Source organism: Arachis hypogaea, chromosome 19 (assembly GCF_003086295.3).
Source record: "Arachis hypogaea cultivar Tifrunner chromosome 19, arahy.Tifrunner.gnm2.J5K5, whole genome shotgun sequence".
Taxonomy (NCBI): Eukaryota; Viridiplantae; Streptophyta; class Magnoliopsida; order Fabales; family Fabaceae; genus Arachis; species Arachis hypogaea.
The window spans coordinates 82309038-82322157 of record NC_092054.1 but is presented as its reverse complement, the minus strand read 5'-3'; the positions used below and the strand labels follow the sequence as shown (position 1 = coordinate 82322157).

Below are 13120 nucleotides of genomic sequence, written 5' to 3'. Positions count from 1 at the left end.
AAAAGAAGAATAGAATAGAAGAAAAAGAAAATAGAGGAAGATAGAGGGAGAAGGCAATTCAGCTTAGTGGGGTGTATGAGTGTATGAGAGGTGTGTGTATGAAGGTGATGAAGACGGGTATTTATAGAATGGGGGTAGGTTAGGGTTCGGTTATGGGTTATGATGGTTTGGAAAAGTGATATGGATGTGATTGGGATAGGGTTTATAGGGAAGTGTGTATGGGGAAGTGTGAAAGTAAGAAAGAATAAGTGGGGTAGGTAAAGATGCTGTGGGACCTATGGGTCCTGAGAGGTTAGGGAATTCAGATTCCCTGCTTCTCTGCACTGGCGTTTGAACGCCCAGGGGCTACTCCTTGGCTGGCGTTCAACGCCAGCAATGCTGCCTATTTGGGGCGTTGGACGCCCAGTAGGGATACCCTGGCTGGCGTTCAACTTTAACACTCCATCCAGAGTGTTATGTTTTAACTGCTTAACAATTTTGTCTTTGTTCTGACTGCTGCATATGATTATGAACTTAAAATATAAATCAAAGAAAAACAAAATGAAAGAAAATAAAATTAATTAATTAATTAAGGTTGGGTTGCCTCCCAACAAGCGCTCCTTTAACGTCATTAGCATGATGGTTAGCTCCTTACGGAGGTGAGTATGGGCTTAGATTTTCGCCCCTTATAGTGAACTTTCTTCCTGTCTTCTCATGAATGAGCTCCACATGCTCTAGAGACAGGATACGACTCACTGTATATGGTAAGACTAGCTTCTTGGTGAAGACAACTCTCATGCCAGGTGAGAGGCCTTCAGTTGGGACTTTCTTGTCCCTCCAGCCTTTAGGTACTTTCTTCTTAGTACCTTTGTGCTTAGAGCTTGTTGATGGCTGCCCAACACCAAACTTAGAATTGATGTTCGGGGGCTCTGTATAGCTCTGTACAGAAAGAGAGATTTAGAACACTAAGTGTTGCAAAGTTATCTCTTTTTTAGAGGGAGAATTGGGACGAGGCATCTTGAATAAGATGTGATCCTCACCTAGTTGTAGAGTTAGTTCTCCCTTAGCCACATTAATGATAGCATTAGCAGTGGCTAAAAAAAGTCTTCCAAGGATTACAGAGTCATCCTCATCCTCTCCAATATCCAAGACTATGAAGTTTGCAGGGATGTAGTGGTTCTCAACTTTTACTAAAACAACCTCTACTAAGCCACATGTCTTCTTTATTATCTTGTTTGCCATCTCTAATGAGATGTTTGCATCCTGCACCTTAAGGATTCCCAGCTTCTCTATTACAGAGAGTGGCATGAGGTTAATGTCTGACCCTAGGTCACACAGAGCCTTGTCAAAGGTCATAGTGCCTATGGTGCAAGGAATCAGAAAGCGTCCAAGATCTGGAAGCTTCTGAGGTAACTTCTGCTGAACCAAAGCATGGAGTTCTTTAGTAAGCAGTGGAGGTTCTTCCTCCAAAGGCTTTGAACCAAATAACTCGACATTCAGCTTCATTAGAGCTCCTAGGTACCGAGAAACTTGCTCTTCCCTAGTATCTTCATCCTCATCAGAGGATGGGTATTCATCAGAACTCATGCACTGTAGAAGTTCATGCAAAAGAACCTCTATGGTCTTTATGTAAGCCTTAGCTTCCTTTGGTTCTGGGTTAGAGGGTTCATGAGTGGGACTTAAGCACTCAAAGGGTGTGCTTTCATTAGCATTTAACGCCAGCTCTGTGAGCTCTTTGGGCATTGAACGCCCTTGCTTTACACCCTTACTGGCATTAAACGCCAATTTCTCTAGTGTTTTGGGCATTGAACTCCTAGCAGGGATGTCCTTGCTGGCATTCAACGCCAGCTTACCTGGGTGTGTGGGCGTTGAATGCCCAGCGAGGGGTTCCTCACTGGTGTTCAATGCCAGAATGGCTGCCTATTTGGGCATTGAATACCCAGCCAGTGCTCCCTGGCTGGCATTCAATGCCAGCTCTGCTACCAGGATGAGTGTTGAACGCCCAGTGAAGGGTTCCTCACTGGCGTTCAGCGCCAGGCTTGCTGCCAGATTGGGCATTGAACGCCTAGTGAAACCTTCTTCACTGGCGTCTAATGCCTTCCCAATTTCTCCAGGTTTGGCCTTTACCTCCATGGTTATGGCCTTGCAATCTTCTCTTGGATTCACCCTAGTGTTACTAGGAGGAGTGTTAGGAGGAGTCTCAGTGATCCTCTGGCTCAGTTGACCAACCTATACCTCCAAATTTCTAATGGAGGACTTTGTTTCATTTATGAAACTATGAGTGGTCTTAGAGAGGCTAGAAACCAGAGTCACTAAGTCAGAAAGCCTCTGCTTTGAGGTTTCCAGATTACCTTGAGAAGATAGGAATGGTGGCTTGTTATTGAACCTATTTTGGTTCCTTCCACCTTGATTGTTATTGAAACCTTGCTGAAGTTTCTATTGATCCTTCTCTGAGAGGTTATGATGATTCCTCCATCAAGGTTTGTAGGTGTTTCCATAGGGTTCTCTCATGTAATTCACCTCTTCCATGGTGGGTTGATCAGGATCATAAGCTTCTGTTTCAGAAGAAGCTTTTTGAGTACTGCCAGCTGCAGTTTGAATTCCAGTCAGATGCTGGGAGATCATATTGACCTATTGGGTCAAGATCTTGTTCTGAGCCAATATAGCATTCAGAGTATCAACTTCAAGAACTTCTTTCTTCTGAGAGGTGCCATGGTTTACAGGATTTCTTTCAGAAGTGTACATGAATTGGTTGTTTGCAACCATCTCAATGAGTTCTCTTACTTTTGCAGGTATTTTTTTCAAGTAGAGTGATCGACCTGCAGAGTTGTCCAATGAAATTTTGGACATCTCAGATAGACCATCATAGAACACGCCTATGATAGACCATTCTGATAGCATATCAGGAGGACATCTCCTGATCAATTGCTTGTATCTTTCCCAAGCTTCAAAGAGGGATTCACCTTCTCTTTGTCTGAAGGTTTGAACTTCCACTCTAATTTTGATCATCTTTTGAGGGGGAAAAAATTTAGCCAGAAAAATATTAACCAGCTTTTCCCAAGAGTCAAAACTCTCTCTATGTTAAGAATCCAACCATAACATAGCTCTGTCTCTTACAGCAAAGGGAAAGAGCATAAGCTTGTAGACTTCAGAATTTACTCCATTAGTCTTTACAGTATCACAGATCTACAAGAATTCAGCCAAGAATTGATGTAGATCTTCCATTGGAAGTCCATGGAACTTGCAGTTTTGTTGTAGAAGAGAGACTAACTGAGGCTTAAGCTGAAAATTGTTAGCTCCAATGGCAGGTACAGAGATACTCCTGCCATAAAAGTTAGAGATAGGCATGGTGAAGTCACCAAGAACCTTTCTGGCATCACCTTCAGGTTCGGCTATGTCTCCTTTTTCTTGTTCAATATTTTCTGAAAGGTTTCTTTTGGAGTGTTGTGCCCTAACTTGTTGCAAGATTTTCTTCAGAGTCCTTTCAGGTTCAGGATCAAGATCAAAGAGGGGTTTTTTATCCCTGTTCCTGGTCATAAACAAGAAAAGAAGAAAAAGAAAAAAAAAAGAAAGGAAGCTTCTATGTCTGATTTGAGTATAGAAGACTCCCAGTGATATGTGAAGAAAGAAGAAGAAGATAGAAAAGTGAAGATGGAGGATGGGAGAGAAGAAGAATTCGAATAATATAAATCGAGATGAGAAGAATTAGAAATAGAAAAGATAAATAAGAATTAAAATACTTTTGTTTTTATTTTATTTATTTATTAATTTCGAAGATAAGGTTAATAATTTAAAAAGAATTGAAAATTAGTTAGTGATTTTCGAAAATAGAAGAGAGAGAAGAGGGAAGAGTGTTCGAAAATTAGGAAAGAGAAGAGTTAGTTAGGAAGTTTTGAAAAAAAGAGAGAGAGAAACAAGTGATTAATTACGAAAAGATTTTAATTTAAAATAAGATAAGAGATAAGATAAGAAAAGATTTGAATTTAAAAAATTTGAAATAAAAAAAAAGATAAGATGAAAAATTAAAAAGATTAAAAAAGATTTGATTTTAAAAGTTGAAATTAGAAAAAATAAAATAAGAAACAAAAAAGATTTGAAAAGATAAGATTTTGAATTTTGATTTTGAAAAATATTTGATTTTGAAAATTGAAAAAGAGAAGATAAAATTTTGAAAAAGATAAGATTTTTGAAAAAGATGAGATTTTTTATATTGAAAAGATTTGATTTTTTTGAAAACTTGAAGACTAAGATAAGATAAGATAAAAATTTAAAATTAAAATTTGAATTTTTAATGTTGATTTTCAAAAATTAAGTTAAAATAAAAATAGAAAAGATATTTTTTTATTTTTGAATTTAATGATGAAAGAGAAAAACAAGTAAAAGACACAAAACTTAAAACTTTTAGATCTAGCATCCCACGTTTTCGAAAATTTGAAGGAAAAACACAATAGGACACCAAACTTAGAAATTTTAAGATCAAAACACAAAGAAAACACAAGAACACTTTGAAGATTAAAAAAAAACACTAAGAGCAAGACTCAGGAAACTCAAAGAACACAAGAACATATAAAAGGACACCAAACTTAAAATTTTTAGAAACTAAACATAAAATTTTCGAAAAATCAAAGAAAAGAAACAAGACACCAAACTTAAAGATTTGACACAAGATTTAACCAAAGAAATTATTTTTGAAAAATTTTTGAAAGAAAGACTTCAAGAGAACGAAAATTTAACCAAGAACAAATACAAAAGACTCAAACTAAGAACAAAGATTAAACAAAGAAAATAAAAATATTTTTGAAAAGGTTTTTTTAAATTTTTTGAAAAATAGAGAAGAAGAAAATAAAAGTAAAAGACTCAACAAAATAAAATAAATTACCTGATCTAGGGAGCAAGACAATCCGTCAGTTTGTCCAAACTCGAATAATCCCCGACAACGGCGCCAAAAACTTGGTGCACGAATCCCTACACTTTTGTACAACTGTACTAGGAAGTGCACTGGGTCATCCAAGTAATACCTGAGCGATTCAGGGTGGATCCCACGAGAATTATGGTTTGAAGCAAGCTATGGTTATCTTGCAGGTCTTAGTCAGGCAAAATCAGAAGGTTATTGGTTGGATTGATTCAAGGGCAATCAGTAATAGGAATATAGTTGAGGATTGTAGTTGCTTTGTCTTTCTGAATTAACTCTGGTAGTACTGTTTCCTTTGCTTGTGAATGATTTCTTCAATGACAGGCTGTATGTGATTGACGCTAGTTTGAGCAACTGCCAATACTCCTCCAGATCTGAACGCCAGGGTTAGTGCGGATCCATTCTGATTAAGGGTGAAGCTCCTGCAGTTCATTCTCCTTGGTGATCCTACACAAAATGCCACAGACAAGGTTGAAGCTTCCGGATCGGAGGATGTTATGCTTTTGGTTCTAGCCTCTGCCACAGAGACCCTAATCTTCCCATAAATTGGCTGAACTGATGTCTCGAGAAGTTTCCAATGAAGTCGTGGATTAGCCGTCTGAGAGATGTATAATCAAGCTGGTGGACCATCATTATCCGATGAAAGACGCACTCTGAACCCATGTAGAATGTGATAACCTTATGCCAGTTCAACACATTCATATTGATGAAGAACAAATATACATCTTAGAATTAATCAAACACGGATAAAAGAGAAACAGTAATACTTTTATTAATTCAGACTACTCAGCAGGGCTCCTCCCCTCAACCTAGGAGGTTTAGAAACTCATACTGAAAGGAAATACAATGGTAAAAACATGTAAAGTCTATAAAAAGCTGATCCAAGGTTCGAATAACATAAATCTAATCCCTTAAATACTAAACAAATGACTAGTAAGGGTAAAACAGTCTTTTTAGTGCTAAAATTTACTTCTGGGGCCCACTTGGTAGAGGATGTCTTGGTGAAGGTTGAAGACCTTTACATCCCTGCTGACTTCATAATCCTAGATACTAGGGAGGAAGAGGATGAATCCATTATCCTTGTAAGACCCTTCCTAGCTACAGCCAAGGCTGTGATTGATATAGACAGAGGAGAACTAGTCCTGCAATTAGATGAGGACTTTCTTGTGTTCAAGGTTCATAAACCTCATTCTACCTCACCTGAAGGAACCACCATTTATAAACATGGAGTGCTTCAACCACTCCTCTCAGTACAGAGCCTAATAGAGCCCCCAGACACCAACTCTAAGTTTGGTTTTGGGCAACCGTCATCAAGCTATAAGTGGAATGGCAGTAAGAAAGTGCCCATGGGCTGGAGGGATAAGAAAATCTCCACTGAAGCTCTCTCACCTGGCATGAGAGTCATCTTCACTGACAATCCAGTCTTTCTACACACTATAAACAGGATCCTATCTCTGGAACATGTGAAACTTATCCCTGAGACCACAGGCAAGAAGTTCACTGTAAGGGACGAAATTCTGAGCCCCTATCCATCTCTGTAAGGAGCTAACCATCAACCCAACCATAATTAAAGTTATTCATGTTTTTCATTAAGTTTATTTAAGTTATATCAGTTTAATTTTCATATTTATTTAAGTTTATGATCATGTGTAGCAGTTAGAACAGAAAAAAATAGTCGGAGCTGGAAATAGAATACCCTGGAGTAGAAATCTTGCTGGCGTTGAATGCTAGCCAGGGAGCACACTGCTGGTGTTGAACGCCAGCCAAGGAGCCTGAAGCTGGCGTTGAATGCCAGTAAGGGGGCAAAACCTGGGCATTCAACGCCCCAACAGAGGCACAGACCTGGCGTTGAACGCCAGGAAGGAGGTCCCTCAAGGGCGTTTAACGCCCAAGAGGAGCACATAGCTTGCATTGAACGCTAGCCAGGAGCAAGAGCTGGGCATTCAACGCCCACAAGGGGCAGGAAACTCAAATTTCCTAGCCGCTCAGGATCAGTGGGTCCCACAGAATCTCCACCTACCCCACCTTCTTCTCTCTCTTACTTTCACTCTTCCCCACATACTCTACCCTATAAACCCTAACCCAATCACATCCATATCACTTTCCAAAACCATCATAACTCCCACCAACTTCCACCCACTTCAAATTCAAAATTTTCCACCCAATTCCCACTTATTCATTCGAACCCAACCTTTTCCACTCCTATAAAAACCCCTTCTTCCTACCCTTCATACACACTTCATTCATACATTAAATCCCCACTTCGCCAAATTATCCTCTCTCCCTCCATCTCCTCTATTCTCTTCTTGTTCTACTCTTTTCTTTATATTTTTCTTGAGGATGAGCAAAGCTTTTAAGTTTGGTGTTGGAAAAGCCTTGATTTTTGCTTTTCATTCACACTTATGGCACCCAAAGTCGGAGAATCCTCTAGAAAGAGGAAAGAGAAAGTAGTTGCTTCCACCTCTGAATCTTGGGAGATGGAGAGATTCATCACCGAAGCTCATCAAAGCCACTTCTATAAAGTAGTGGCAAAGAAGAAGGTGATTCTTGAAGTCCCCTTTAGGCTAAAAAAGAATGAATACCCGGAGATCCGAAGAGACATCCGGAGGAGAGATAGGGAAGTCCTAACCAATCCTATCCCAGAAATTGGATTTTGATGGTACAAGAGTTCTATGCCAATACATGGGTCACAAAAAATCATGATACAAGCGTGAACCCAAGTCCCAAAAATTGGCATACCATGGTCCGAGGGCATCTCTTGGATTTCAGCCTAGAGGATGTAAGGTTGGCGCTCCGTTTTCCAATGATGCAAGGAGACCCACATCCTTACACTAGGAGAGTCAATTTTGACGAGAGCCTGGACCAAGTCCTTTCAGACATTTGTGTGAAAGGAGCTCAGTGGAAGAGGGATGCTCAAGGCAAGCCTATCCAACTGAGAAGGCTTGACCTCAAGCCCGTAGCTAGAGGATGGTTGAAATTTATCTAACGCTCTATCATCCCTACTAGCAATCGGTCAGAAGTGACCATTGACAGAGCCATCATGATTCATTGCATCACGATTGGAAGTGAGGTGGAGGTACATGAGGTAATACCTCAAGAGTTGTACAAGAAAGCTGAAAAGCCTTCCGCCTTAACAAGGTTAGCCTTCCCCCACCTTATCTGTCACCTATGCAATTCAGTTGGAATTGTCATAGAAGGAGACATTCCTATTGAGGAGGACAAGCCCATCACCAAGAGGAGGATGGAGCAAACTAGAGAGCCAGGACATGGACCACAGCAAGAGCATGTAGAGCTGCCTTAACAAGAAATTCTTGAGATGCCTCAAGTGATGCATTTTTCTCTCCAAGGCTATTGGGACCAATTGTACACTTCTCTAGGAGAATTGAGCACCAGCATGGATCAACTAAGGATGGGATATCAAGAGCACTCCATCATCCTCCATGACATAAGAGAAGATCAAAGAGCCATGAGGGAAGAACAAAGAATCATGAAGGAAGAACAACAGAGGTAGGGGCGTGACATAGAGAAAATCAAGCACTCAATTGGATCCTCCAGAAGGAGTAGTAGCCGCCATCACTAAGGTGGATTCGTTCCATTTACTCCCCTATTGCCTATGTTATTTTTTTGTTTTATTATCTATTTCTGGTACATGATCATCTATCTTTATGTCTTAAAGCTATGAAATATTCCATGCATCTCCACCTTGCTTAAAAGAAAATTTTATTTGAAAAAGAAAAGTAAGATGCATGAATTTTAAGTCATATATTAAGAATAGTTCAATTATTTGATATGGTGGCATTGCTTTTGTTTTCTGAATATATGAATAAACAGTGCATATTTGATATTGGAGTTAAAAAATGTGGGCTCTTGAAAGAATGAGGATAAAAGTGAAGTATTATTGGTGATCTGAAAAATCCAAAGATTGGTTCTTGAAGCAAGAAAAAGTAGCAAAAAGCAATAAAAGAAAAAAATATGTGGAAAAAAGAAAAAAAAAGCAAGCAGAAAAATAAATAAAAAGCAGAGAAAGCCAATAGCTCTTTAAACCAAAAGGCAAGAGCAAGGATCCAAGGCTTTGAGCATCAATGGTTAGGAGGGCCTAAAAGAAATATCTTAGCCTAAACAGTTCAAATGAGCTACTTCCCTAACTATATGTGATGCCAGGGCATTTTGGCCAGTTTCACTGACCATTTCTTTACTGTTTTTAGGGTAGTTTCATGCATTTCCTTAGGAAATAAGCTGGTTTTGGGTAGATATTCACTTACATCTTGATTCAAGCAAACATTGTGCACTTTACATGATTTCATGAGGATTTTGCATGAATTTAAGGACAAATTGGATGTTGCATTTCCCATGACTTAGACTAGAACTTTGATGCACTTTATTGCTTGATTTCAGGACAAAGGAAGCAAAGAAGAACCACATTAGTGGCTACGTTAGTTACACTAACGTTAACACTAACGTGGAATGGGAGTAACTTGCAAAGTTAATGAGAAAAGTGATTGCCAATAACGCTCTCGAAGCCATCATTGCCCACGTTAAGAGTCACGTTAACTAAGTTAACGTGAACTCTAACGTGGAAGAAAGGAAATGGAGCCAACGTTAGTGACACTTAACATTATCACTAACGTTGGACCAAGCTCATAAGTGGCCACATTAGTCACCACGTTAACTTAGTTAACGTGGCCTCTAACGTTAAGAAGAATGGGGGGAAGCCAGCATTAGTGACATTCAACATTGTCACTAACGTTGGCCAAGTCACACTAGGCCACGTTAACTCCCACGTTAACCTAGTTAACGTGGAAGCTAACGTGAGGAAGGGAGGTGACGCCAACGTTAGTGACACCCAACATTGTCACTAACGTTGGAAGGAGCCCACACATGCCACCATGAGCCACGTTAACTCCCACGTTAACTTAGTTAACGTGGAAGCTAACGTGGATAAGGGAATGATGAGCCAACGTTAGTGACACTCAACTTTGTCACTAACGTTGGAGATGGCTAGCACAACCACGTTAGAAGCCACGTTAACCTAGTTAACGTGGACTCTAACGTGAGAGCTAAGGGGCACATTGGAACGTTAGTGACAATGTTAAGTGTCACTAACGTTCTCGAAGGTTGGCAAGCCTACGTTAAAAGAGCCACGTTAACTAAGTTAACGTGGACTCTAACGTTGGGAAGGGGGAGGCTTCTCAACGTTATTGGGAAAGTTGAGTCCCAATAACGTGCACGAAGGACAAAGAGGCAACGTTAGTGGCAACGTTTGTACCACTAACGTTGAGGTTAACGTGACTCTTACTTGGGTAAGGAACGTTAGTGAAAAAGTTGAATGTCACTAAAGTTCTCAAACCCATATTTTCACTGAATGTTAACACCACTAACGTCCTGAGCCAAAGTCTCTGCCCACTTTACAATTTCTCTCTGCAAGAAAGGCCAAGCCCAATGAAGAAGATAACTGCTTCAAACTCAAGATCCAAAGGCCCAGACCCAAGACTTGAAGAACCAACTAGAAGAGTAGAAGAGTAGTATATATAGGAGTAACTTTGAATTATTTTGGGAGTTGGAAAATATAGGGAGCCTCTGGGCATAGAATTACTCTCTGTATTTACTTTCTCTGCACTTCTAGTATCATGATGTATTCTCCATCTTTGTTTTCATTTTCCAGAGCTATGAACAACTAAACCCCTTTCATTGGGTTAGGGAGCTCTGTTGTAATTTGATGGATCAATACTAGTTTTCATTATTCTTCTTCTATCTTTTCTCTTGATTTTACTTGAAAGCTTTCGATCTTCATCCAATTGGGTAGTTATATTGGAAAAGAAGCTATTCATACTTGGATCTCTTCTGAACCTTGAAAGAGGAATTAAGAGATCAAGCTAGAAATGCTTTCTCATGCTGGACCAAATTGGGTTTGGATGGATATGTGACTATAATCCTCTCAACACTTGATTTGGGAAATTCATGTGGTATAATCAGTGACCATACTTCATCTCTTCTAATGAGCAATTGACCAAGAAATTGGCTATTGATCAAGATTTGAGAGATTGAATTACAAGAAATTGTAATTCAATCACTTAAGATTGCCAAGGAGATCAATGAGTGCATTGATTGAGGAAGAGATGAAAATGAAATTGATCCGGAGAATGCAACATCTCCTAAGCCCAATGAACTCCCCGTTTCTGATCTTACCCATTCTCTTTAATTTCTGTTATTTACTCTTATGAGCAATTCTCCCATTCCCATTTACAATTCTGTAATTTACTTCAGTAATTTACTTTCAGTTCTTTAATTCTAGCATTTACTTTTTCTGTCATTTACCTTCCCGCCATTTTATTTTCTGCAATTATAAACTCAAATTCTGGATTCGCTCAACTAGAACATTCCTCTAATTAAAGTTGCTTGATCAATCAATCCTTGTGGGATTTGACCTTACTCTATTGTGAGTTTTTACTTGACGACAAATTCGGTACACTTGCCGAAGGAAATTTGTTAAGAGACAAGTTTTCCGTGCATCAATATGCTTGTGGTGTGAAGGTGTCAAGTGAAAAGCTTGAGACTGAGCAGTTAAAGTCGTGATCTAAAGCAAAGAGTGTGCTTAAGAGCTCTAGACACCACTGGCTGGGGATTCTAGCAAAGCTAAATCACAATCCGAAAGGGTTCACCTAGTTAAGTGTCTGTGGCGTTTATGTATCCGGTGGTAATACTGGAAAACAATGCGCTTAGGGTCACGGCCAAGACTCTAAAGAAGCTGTGTTCAAGAATAAAATAGAACTAAACTAGGAGAGTGAATAATATCATCTAGATTCTAAGTTCCTAAAGATGCCAACTATTCTGAGCTTCAATGGAAAGTGAGATGACAAGACTATTCAGAAGCAAAAAGCTACTAGTCCTGCTCATCTAATTAAAACTGAGCTTCATTGGAAACTCTGAAATTTATTGTATCATTCTTTTTCTTTTTATCTTACTTTGTTTTTGGTTGCTTGGGGACAAGCAACAGTTTAAGTTTGGTGTTCTGATGAGCGGATATTTTATACGCTTTTAGTCATCATCTTCATATAATTTTCTTTATGTTTTGTTTAAGTTTTATTATGTTTTCATAGATTTAGTGCAAAATTCACATTTTTTATTCTACTTTTGAGTTTGTGTGTTTTATGGTGATTTTAGGTATTTTTTGGCTGAAATTGAGGAGCTTGAGCAAAAGTCTGATTCAGAGACAGAGAAAGGATGGCAGATGCTGTCAGGATCTAACCTCCGTGCACTCGAAGGAGCTTCTCTGGAGCTACAGAAGTCCAAATGGCGCACTCTTGAAAGCTATGGAAAACTAACATCCAGGGCTTTCCAGAAAATATATAATAGTCCATACTTTGCTTTGGAAATGAAGGCCCAAAACTGGCGTTCAACGCCAGCCACCAGCCCCATTCCTGGCGTCCAGCGCCCACAGGAGAGCAGCTAGCATCCAACTCCCAAAAGGGGGTCCCAAGCCAATGTTCAACTCCCCTAAGGGGTACTAGCTCGTGGGAGACACTCAAACCCAGCCGAAACACTCACTAAGTGGGCCCCAGAAGTGAATTTTCGCACTACAAGACTAGTTTATCTTTTTTCTGTAATTCTTGTTTAACAGATTAGTATATATATACAAGAGTTCACCCTTGTTAAAAGACTCTTGCCCACTTTTACATTTTTCATTGTATTTTTCTGTCAACCTGAGTCACTAACCTCCTAAGGTTAAGGTTATGAGCTCTGCTGAGTTTCATGGATTAATAATATTACTGTTCTAGTTGAATATGTCTGATTCTATTGTCTTATGCATTCTCGTTCTTCATCTCATGAATTGAGGGTGACCCGTGACAATCATCCTTGTTCTACATGGGTTCCGTGTGAGTCTTGACCTGGATAGTGTTGAACTAAAGCTAGAGATTACATTACGGATTCTAATAGAGTACTTGGGCAACTTTGGATACGTGACATATAATCACGTTGACCATGGGTAAGTGAGGTCTCTGTGGCGTTAAGACTAGAGTTAGAGAAGCAGCACTTTCTAATCCGGAAGATCTGCCTTGTCTGTGACACCTTGAGTAGGATCGTGAAGGAGAGTGGATTACTTAGAGCTTCATCTTCTGCTACAATAAGAAACCTAGAGGTGGCTTGATGAGAGGATATGAGTCATCTCAACGTGGTGGATTGCTGCAGTGGAGGAGGTTAACTTGATGAAAGGACAGGAGTTAATCACTT

The 13120-nt window shown here is 39.5% G+C and overlaps 1 non-coding gene across 1 annotated transcript; it reads left to right on the top strand.

The window, feature by feature from the left end:
- Positions 1–2875: 2875 nt before the first annotated feature.
- Positions 2876–2982, top strand: LOC112781146 (small nucleolar RNA R71). Its single transcript, XR_003191940.1, has one exon. It is a non-coding gene; the product is annotated as a small nucleolar RNA R71 (small nucleolar RNA).
- The last annotated feature ends 10138 nt before the right edge of the window (positions 2983–13120 follow it).